The 10,618-nt window shown below is 39.5% G+C and overlaps 1 protein-coding gene across 1 annotated transcript in view; it reads right to left on the bottom strand.

Annotated features, from left to right (window-relative positions):
* Positions 1–10,618, bottom strand: part of MACROD2 (MACRO domain containing 2) — a gene marked incomplete at its 3' end in the record, with an annotated part of 924,419 nt that overhangs the window by 317,667 nt on the left and 596,134 nt on the right. The window lies entirely within an intron of this gene.

The raw sequence follows: 10,618 nt of genomic DNA, 5'->3' as shown, positions 1-10,618 counted from the left end.
GGGAAAACTAATCAACCATCCCATTTTAAAAAGAGTACATGTAAAGGATATTAGCAATCAATGTATTGGTCTAACTATTACAGAAAATGAAAATAATTTCATATTACTCATAAACAAAATCTATATAGTGTTATTACACTGCATTGTTCCCACATAAAGGGTCCAGAGTGGTCAGCATGGGAAATGGAAAGGAAGAGACATATATCATGGTATTACCTGTACTGTCCCTGAAACAAGCAAGAGGCACATCTGCAGATTTAGGGCTCTCCTGCTACAGAAGCATAGGAAAGACAAATTATGGACATATATGTTTATCACAGTTTCCCAAGAAACCACATTCCTCTCATGCTGTGTACATTATTTAACTGTAAAATGGCAAAAGAGCAGTTTTATTTTATGTGTGCAGGCAAGCAAACAGCTATAGGCAGCAATTACTGCTAAAAGAAATTGAAGTTTTTTATATACACAATTCCTCATGTATCTAGTGGTATCTATAATCCTGGATCAAATGAATTGCTTAAATCATCCACTGAGTCTATTTTAAAGCTTTCCATGGAACCAAGGCCTACCTTTGGGACCTGGGCTTGCATACCTTCAATCTTCTGCTAACTTGAGTGGAAATTCAAGAATGCCAGGTTATGGCAAACTCCAAACTTTTCTATATTAAGATGTTTCTTCTGACACATTGGGTGCATCTACATGTGCAAATGCAGTGGGGTGTAATTTACTCTAGAGTAAACCCACCTGGGCATGTGTCTATACATGCAGGGATTTGGGAAAAGATGTGCTGCTCCTGCCCCCTCTGGCCCTGCACCTTCCCCTGCAGCAGCCAGCTCAAGGGCTAGCAGGAAGCACAGGGCCAGGAGACAACTGTCTCCTGGAGGGGGCTGGGAAATTGCTCCCTGCCCCCAGGAGCTGTCAGCTGCCAGGGCGGGCTCTGGTGGTGGAGCCTGGGAGGGTACAGTGTTCCCCTGACCCAGCAGCAGGGAGCTCCGGCCCTGGCTCCTCGACCAGGGGCAGGGGTTTGGAAAGAGCTGCAGGGGAGAGGTAGGTCCCAGCCCCCTGCCCTGTTCTGCCAGTGGGGCAGTTAGCAGTGAGCCCCTGGCTGGGCAGGGACTCCCAGCTGGGGGCCTTCTGGTAGTTGTGCCACTGGTTCCTGGCTATGTGAGAAAGTCTGCACATGAAGCCTGGAGCTGGCTGGGGACTGCCTGAAATGGGACAGTCCCCAGCCACCTCCAGGCTGAGCAGGGAACTCTCCCCATGCAGCGAACTCCCAACCCCCACTCTGTGATCACCGAGCATGAGCTGGGAGATTGTGGAGCTGGGGTTGGGAACAATCTCCCAGCCCCTGCTCTGCAATCATGAAACAGGGACTGGGAGCTCCTTGTTGCCGGGGCAATAGGACACTGTCCCCACCTGGGCTCCAGTGGCGGAGCCCACACCAGCAGCAGCTCCTGGGGGCAAGGAGCAATCACCCACCTGCTGCTGCCTGGCTGACCGGGAGCAAATTTGCTCTTAGTTGGCCTTCTACACATGTGGTACTGTGCAGGTAGCAAATTAACTGCTGAGTAGAGCAAATTACTGTGCAGTAAGGATCAGCACGTGTAGAATGGTGATGCTTACTATGCAGTGATTAGGACAGAACAATCCTAAGCACCAGTACAGGCTGGGGGCTGACTGGTTGGGCAGCATCTCTGCAGGAAAGGACCTGGGGGTTACAGTGGATAATAAACTGAATATGAGTCAGTAGCGTGCCCTTGTTGCCAAGAAGGCTAATGACATAGTGGGCTTCGCTGGTAGGTGGGTTGCCAGTAGGGTAGGTCAAGGGAAGTGATTATTCCCCTGTATTCAGCACTGGCCAGGCCACATCTGGAGTAATGTGTCCAGTTTTGGGCCTCCCACTACAGAAAGGATGTGGACAAACTGGAGAGAATCCAACGGAGGGCAACAGAAATGGTTTGGGGGCTGGGGCACATGACTTATGAGGAAAGACTGAGGGAACTGGGCTTATTTAGTCTAGAGAAGAGGAGACTGAGAGGGGACTTAATAGCAGCCTTCAACTACCTGAAGGGGGGTTTGAAAGAGGATGGAGCTAGACTGCTCTTAAAGGTGGCAAATGGCAGAACAAGGAGCAATGGTCTCAAGTTGCAGCAAGGGAAGTTTAGGTTAGATATTAGGAAGAATTTTCTCACTAGGTGAGTAGTAAAACACTGGAACAGGTTACCCAGAGAGGCTGTGTTGGAAGCTCCATCCTTGGAGGTTTTCAAAACCTGGCCAGACACAGCTTTGGCTGGAATTATCTAGTTGAAGAAGGTCCTGCTTTGAGCAGGGGGTGGGACTAGATGACCTCCTGAGGTCCCTTCCAACCCTAATTTGCTATGATTCTATTATTCTAATGAGCTCTACTGCACAGTAAAACATCTCATGTAGATGCCCATTAGGTAGCAAATTTTGCCCTCAATTATACCGTTCAATCCTAAACAGGTCAGGTAGACCTAAGAGCCTGATTAAAAGTCCATGAACAACAACAACAACACTACCACACACACACACTTTCTATCTAGTTGAGAAAGATGTCAGACAAATGCCCTTCCTCATGTCTGTGAGAAAAGCAGATACAGCCTGAGTTAAATACATATGAAAGCTAAGCAGAGATGAAGAACTGCAGTCCCTCTCAATGCCTGAGCACAAATCTGGATAGAATAAGTCTCCTAGAGTACAACACAGTATCATTAAATCTCTGTGGTATGGGTAATTTTGAAATTGATAGTGACATTCACATACAACTCACATTTGTGTTTTAAAAATTTCAGTTAATTGTTGTATTTATCATTATTCGTAGATGTTTCCAAACTACTGCCATAGACCCTATTGACTATATTTTCTGTAAATAAAGGAATTTCATACTAAGCCACACTGAAATCAAAACTTTTTTAAAGTAGCCATTAATAAAGAAAAATAGGATATTATGCTATTCTAACACATGATAACAGACAGCAGATATAAATTCGAAGTGCCATTCAAAGAGGAAGTGATTTACTAATGGACTAGGGTTTATCCCTCCCACTACTACAGTATCATTAAGTATACTGTATTTCACTGTCCATAAACATGCTCTTAGTACAGATGCTGAATAGAGCTGAAGCCTGTTGTATATCAAGTCACTAAACAAATTCTGAACAGGATCTCTTTGTTTGGAGCAGACAGCTGTTCCTGTGCTCTCTATTGGATATCTGATAGCTTAATCATTCCAGTTGCACTGGAACTTTATTTGATTATCATTTTCACAATGAAAAGCACTTGTGAGAGACATCACCTCTCATGTTATAACAGTGGATCAATTTTCTGTTATGGATTCCAATCATTAAAGGAGCAGAATGTTTTCCAGAGCTACTCAGATCAAACACTGTACTTAAACTGAAGATGAGACATGCTAGCAAATGACTTACTTTGACTGCCCAGAATTATTGGTTATTTTTGTTCTTTTTTTTTTTTGGCAACTGGCACTCATAAACTATCTGAGAAGCCTACAGCTATGCATTGTTTAAAAAAAAAATCTACTTATAAGGAACTGGACCTTTAGGAGCTATCAAGTTCCTCTTACAACCAATATGAAAGCAGATCACCTTAAGGCAATATGTCATCTTTTTAGTTAACACAGCATTCTTTTTCCAACCCTTTTGAGTGAATGATTACAAGCATTTTAGGAAAATCTTGTTTTAATAAAGGCTAATTTAACACGGTGCATCAAATGTGCAGCAGGGCTCATAAACCAAGTATATTGTTCCGAAGACCCCCATACCGACAGCATGGAAAGCACTGACAAAGTGAAAGATATTTCCTCTATGTTGAATCTTTCTGAAGGAGTATAAAATGTCTAGGAAAATATACCGGGCTCATCCTATTTGCTCAGCTCACGTGATTAGTCCCATTAACAGTAACCATATTGCTAGTGTTCATTCTTCAGTAAAAACGAATCAGAAAAGAAAATATTTCTGACCCAAGTTTATTACTACTGAAATACATGAAAACATGCACTTTTCTTGTGAAGAGAATCAGAGTTTTAAAAACTAACAAATTTATCTAGATACATCTCCTGGGGGAGAAAGTACATGTTTTCGTCAAACATTTCAACAGAACAAAAGATATCTTTTAAAACATAATCAGAAGAAAATTCAATTAGTTATGAAGGTTAAATATTAGCTGTCAAGGTTCTTTGGGTAAATCTGATATCTTTTATTAGACCAACTCAAATGGTTGGAAAAATTCTTTTTAGCAAGCTTTCAGGTTTAAATACCCTTTTGTCAGGCTGAGGAAGCATCTGCAGTTGGTGTGTGCTCTTCCTGGATGGAAAGATATCAGATTTACCCAAAGAACCCTGTCTGCCTATGTCCTTAGACCAACACGGCTACAACCTACACCCCTGTAAATATTAGCTGTTGCATATATTCATTTTAAATTGTTTGTTGTGGCTGGTTAGTTTTTGGACGAAGTTTCCTGGTTTTTTGTTTTCATTTTTTCTTGCATTTAAAAGATCTATACAACTTTCCTGGCACTTTCTACATGCATCATGTGTTCATTTTTGAATGAAATAATCTACTTGCGAAGACCATAAAATTCTAGTGAATGACAAATAGCTCTACAAATGTGGCTTCTGTTATACAATCAATAAGACCTACCAGTTACAATGCACTGAATGAGCTGTTCTTTGTCCTGAGACCCATTTATCAACTGAATAGAAAAGCACCCAAAGAAAGTCCAAAACAAGCTTTGATACTGTATTTGTAATATTATGATAAGCAAGGATGTTAACCTGACCTCAAGGATTAAAATACAAATGCTTAATATGTCAGCACAAGTATTTGATGAACACCAGATAACCTAAATGTTTTAGATGCAGGTGCCCTAAGCTAATCACTCCATGAAACAGAGATAGCTGCACAGAAAATCTGTTTATCTGTGTGGTTCTTTAGTTTGACAGGAAAGCCTCCCCTTATGACAACAGTGCTTTGGCAGATTACCAAATGATTCTTCGTATGCAGATAAACGGCTTTAATCCTGGCAGGCTATTCTAGCCAAGCCTCAACCAAATATAACGAATGCAATTAAAGTCTTGCCCTATAGTACTGACGTGATAACCAGCCACTGTGAGAAAAGACAAACACTAAATACAGGTAATAAATATCTTCATCTGCAAATATTAAAAACCAACAGAAATAAGGTTCTCCCACCTGATCCTCAATATGTATAATATTTTGGTCCCTTTATTTTGAGCAAAACCATAAAAATGCACTAAACCATGAATACAAATCTTTTAATAGAAAAACACAGGTGTTATTACTAAATAGCAGTATGAGATTTTCTTATGCTGAACTGGTCAGTAAGGCATGCTGATGATAGTTCAAATTAAGTGGGAAAATAGCAAGATTGTTAGAGATCATTTAACTATTTACCACATGGTTCCAACAATTTGTGCATTAGCAAGCTACTTCTTCATATCTGTTCCACAGAATAGTTTGGATTGTAAACCCTTTGTAGCAGGCACTGCAATTTGTTATAAATTTTTACAGTACCCAAAGCAGGGGAATCCAGCTTGTTTACAGGGGAAAAAAATCTTAAAAGCAAGCAATGAAGACCCTGAATTGTACTTTGCACAGCGTCTGCTATTGAGGTGCTAAGGGAAAGAAACAGAGGCAGCTTAACACAGGCCTTCTCCATGTTGAAAATGGGTTGAGCTTTAAGCTCACCAGCTTGCAAAAAAAATGGTTTTGTTATTGTTTTTGGAGGGAAGACAGAAACCAAGAAACATATAAAGAATTGGAAGGAACCAAAAGGAATGCCTGCCTTCCCCTGATGTATATAAAGTCATCTTTCCACCCATGATTCATCACCTGTTCAGCCACATGATCAGGTACCATGTCCCTGGAGGAATTAGAGTAGTAGGCCTATATAACCTGGACAGACTCCAAAAAAGATCAGGTAGTCTTGGTAGGTATGGGCAAACCAAGACAGACTGCTGATTTTAAAGGTCAGGAATGAAATATCCTTTGGTGACATTTTGTTCAAGCTAGAGAGGTTCTGTTCTGTTTGCTCACCCTTACATGAAATACAGCGCAGGATATGCAAGGCAGCCAATACAGGCACTTCCAGGATTGATATTTAAGGGTGAAGGGTATATGTTCCATCTGTAAAGAGGGGATAATAGTGTTTGACCCAGTATTATAATCTAGTAGCAGTAGTCCTAAAGAAGTACTAAGTACTGTATTTATAATTACCCTATTTTTGGTCCTAGCTTCACAAAACAGGATTTTATAATAAAAAAATACCAATAAAATCTTGAGTGCAGTGACAGACATGCAGCTCCCCACTGTAATTCATGGCATGTCACAGGAAGTGCCATGAGTTACACCTATCCCTGGGACCCAAAAGACATTTGTTGTTCAGTCCTGGGAATTGGGAGATAAGCTGCAGTTTAAAGCGGCTGAGTATTTGCAGGTGATCTTCCCCTAGCCCCACCTCTCCCCCGCTCCAAGCCATGGTACTGTCTTTGGAATGGGAGGGGGGAAAGGGAGCACAGGGAGCTCATTCTGGGGGTTGTCCAGCCAGCGCTGGAGGATGGGGCAGGCGGATTGGAGCCCCTCCCTCCCTGCCTGAGGTGGACATGCTCCAATCCATCCGCTCCATCCTCCAGCCCCAGCTGGGCACCCCACAGAATGAGCTCCTTCCACTCCCTTCCCACCCTCCCATTCCAAAGACAGCACGGGGAGCAGAGCTTGGCTGCGCCACTGAGCCCTTCTCCTGGCCATGCTGACAGACATTAATGAAGGCACTCTGCTTTGGAGAGCTCTCATCTGAACCCTCATATAATAAACATTCAGATCGCCCAATCAGGCATTTTTAAAGCACTCTGCAGCTGTGAACTTCTGTCATTGCATGGCTGTAGAGCACTTTCAGTGGCTGATCACACAAGGAACTGTCACGTCTGTCAGTGCCATGAGCGTCTCTGACATATGGATACCATTCTGTTACTATCTGCTTGTGGTCCTTCTATTGTATTGCCTAAATAAATTAATGAAATATTTTTTTCACAAATAAAAATGGGTCTTTGCTAAGCTTATCATAATAATATAACGACTGGCATGAAAGTAGGATCTTCATCCAAAGTGGATATTGAACACTTACTTTTTCTTGACAATGAAAATTAAGACCTCATGTATATCAAGAAATGCAGCTGATGTAGATATAGATATAATATAAGCAATGCTTGACAATCTGGCAACAAGACTGTTGATCAGACTGATAATGGAACAGAACTCTTTTGAAAATATTTATGTATCCCACATAATTAATATAAGAAGCCACAATCTGAAGTCCACTTCAGAATTCATTAAGAGTGAACAACTGCCTATACAAAACTTCAGTGTCAATTAATTTACAGTAACTGTTCTACATTTCAGTATTTCAGATCCACATTTAATTATGCTTTATTTTAGAAGGGTAAAATGATGCATAACTGGTTAGCATAAGCACACAAAGTGCTGACAGTGACCTTCCTGTCTGCAGTGCGATATCCACAGCTATTTAATTAATCCCTTACGTGCAACAGGACGTATAGCCTAATGTCCTACAGAAGGACATTCAAATGGCCTCATTGTTATCATCTGAGATGGGATTCCATTTAAAGCCCACAGACCACAGTGTAAAGAATGCAGTGTAGGAACAGAAGATATTTAAAGAGAATAGAAGTTAAACTATATTAAAATATTTTGCTTTATAATTGTAAGTTATAGATTACATTTTTTTTCAGCCAAAGATTTTCAAGAGTTGACTCTTTATTTCTAAAGTCTTTAAAGTCTCAAACAACACGTTGGCTGCTTTTAGTTTTCAAAAGAGTGTTTCTGAACTAATCAGCAGTTATATTCAGAGCTCAATCCAAGAAAAAGACGTATTTTCTAGTTTTATATTTTCTTCATATCAAACACAAAAAGCAGTGCATGCAGTACTGTGTGTCATGACAGTATGTGCTATCATGACACACATAAGAAAGCCATGAAAGTTTCACTGTTAAAAAGAAGATTTCTGTGAAGCCCAAAGTATTTGGCCATCATGATCTTTACTGGAAACAGCAGATTTTGCACTGATGCTACTGTGCTGTTTTTCTTTCTGCCAGATCAAGATATAACATTTTAAAATTTTCATCCTCCTTTGTAACAAATGTTTATTTCACTGATTGGAACCATGAAAATCAATTCAGTTTCAGTTTTGAATTCAGCATGCAACAATTTGAGTTTACATCACTTCAGGGAAAGGCTTCTTTGCTTAAAAAGAGCTGTTTGATTTTATACTATAACTTTTATCACTGATTTTAAGATTTGTTAAGGCCATTTTTGCTTTAAATTCAATGTGAAATTGACAATATCTTTTAAAGAGAGTTCTCTCAACAACATTTCACAGACAAAAATAATCAAAGAGCAAAATTATTTTTTACACATGTGACAAAGGATTAGCTACCATTTAATCTTTTGGATACTGAGACATATGGATAACAGAGAGCACAGATTATGTTTCAGGTATGATCTCCAAGCAGGAGGTATAAATGCTAATGTTTCTTCACTGAGTAAGTAAGCCTTTGACAGCTTGTCCTGGCAATGCACTTTTGCCTAAGTTCATATTGCATCTCATCCAGTGAACTCACCGTCAACTTTGAACTTTTTCAAGAAAAAAACAACTTCATTTGTTTTCTAAGGGGTTACATGCTACTTAACAATGTCAGTTACTTGATTTTTATGGATCTCTATTTACTAGTTAACACGTGGCATAAACATTTACTATTCTTTACTTTAAAACTCTTTACTTTGAAAAAAAACGGTTTTCTGTATGAATGTCTTCTGTAATTTGCATGCAATAATTTGTGAAAATAAGTGATACAAATAAATGGGGAAACATTTACCTAATTAGCATCCGACTGTGGAAACTAAAATAACTGGGGAAAAGCCAAGAAATTTAGAACGAATGTGTTAGGCCACCTTTAACTTAACAGCAAACTGGAGTGTTATTTATCATCTGTAGTTTACCAAATTAATCGGTTTAATAATAATATAGTCATTATCCAAAAGCAGAATACTGCTTATAAGCACAGGAAAAGATAAAGTTGTTAAGACATACACATCTTGCATGTAAAATGTAGGTCCATAGTTTTATTTATTTACTCAGAAAAGGACAAATACCATCAAATTATTTTCCATTGCTTCTTTCTTTACAGAGCAAAACAAAAAAACCCCATTCATTACTCTCAGCACAAATCCACCGCACATTAAGTGGAATTATATTTCTTTCATATTATCTGCTCTGCAGAGGTATATTTCTGAATACAAGTTCAACCAGTTTAAAGTTATGAATACTTAATTTTGGTACACAATTGGACCAGCTGAACACACACACACACACTTCTCAAGATACCCTAATAAAGACAAGTAGGAAAACAACTAGTTAAGCTATAGTATGGCCCTGAGTCACCATGGGGCTTAGTGGTACTTGTCAGATCCACAACGGTGCAGTTTACTAATAACATACTGATCTAAACTACATCACTTACAGAAAACTACGTAACTTAGATCAATTCCACCTCAGGCTTTTTGAATGTCTGTATCTAACCTAAATGTTACAAGTCTAGTGTTTCACAGATGATGCTTATTACAGAACTGGATTTTTGTGCATTTAAGAATTTACTAGAAACACATCCTATAGTTTCATGCACAGAGCTTTTGTGCAATGATAAAGGGACTCCGTTTGGACTGTAGCAACTGGATCTTTACTCAGTGCTGCTGCCTCCAACTATGTGGTGCAAAGTGCTCTGTGCTACACTGTACTGCCTGAGCCCATGTGCCTGTAAATGCTGGTCATCAGAACAGGCTTGAGTTCTTCCCATCTACAATCTGGTACACAGAAGGCATATCAAAGAAAATAACTAGTATAGATAGGTATAAATCAGAGATCAGATATATGGATATGGCATACCTGCCCATTCAAACAATGTATGTTTTTAATTTTCAGGCATGCAAGTCCCACATTCATTACATTCAGAGCAAGATGCAATGTTTGCTTTTACTTGCAATCTATTCAGTGTAAAACAAATCTCTCTCCACATCCATCACATTAAACAGATCAGGAAGAGTCTATCAGCAAACCTTGAGTTTCAATACTCCTACAGTGAACCAAGTTACCATACACTGTGTGCATGGGTTAAGCTTTCTGAAAACAATAGATAAGATTAATTCAGGGAAGGATCCATTAATAACTGCAGCTAATGTGGAAAAGATTCACTTTACAGCAAATCTGCTGCACTGACAAGTGTTGGAAGAAGCTTTTTCAGAAAGTGAATGTAATTCTCATGAGAGACACCAGTTTAACAGTAATTTAGATGAAACTTCTGCATTTATGGTTATAACATGTAAAATACTGGTATCTACAGTGTATTATACCCTAAGCATCATGTGCTCCTAACCATTTGCTGGCAAAATCATCCTCTTTCAGGTACAAAACTGGATGTTCATTTATCATATTCATGTACAACTCCGGATGTGTCACTAACAATGATAACAATGGTGCCAAGTACTAA

The sequence above is a fragment of the Alligator sinensis genome, unplaced genomic scaffold (assembly GCF_000455745.1).
Source record: "Alligator sinensis unplaced genomic scaffold, ASM45574v1 scaffold1139_1, whole genome shotgun sequence".
Taxonomy (NCBI): Eukaryota; Metazoa; Chordata; order Crocodylia; family Alligatoridae; genus Alligator; species Alligator sinensis.
Note: the sequence above shows the minus strand (reverse complement) of the source record. Positions and strands in the feature narration are given on the sequence as shown.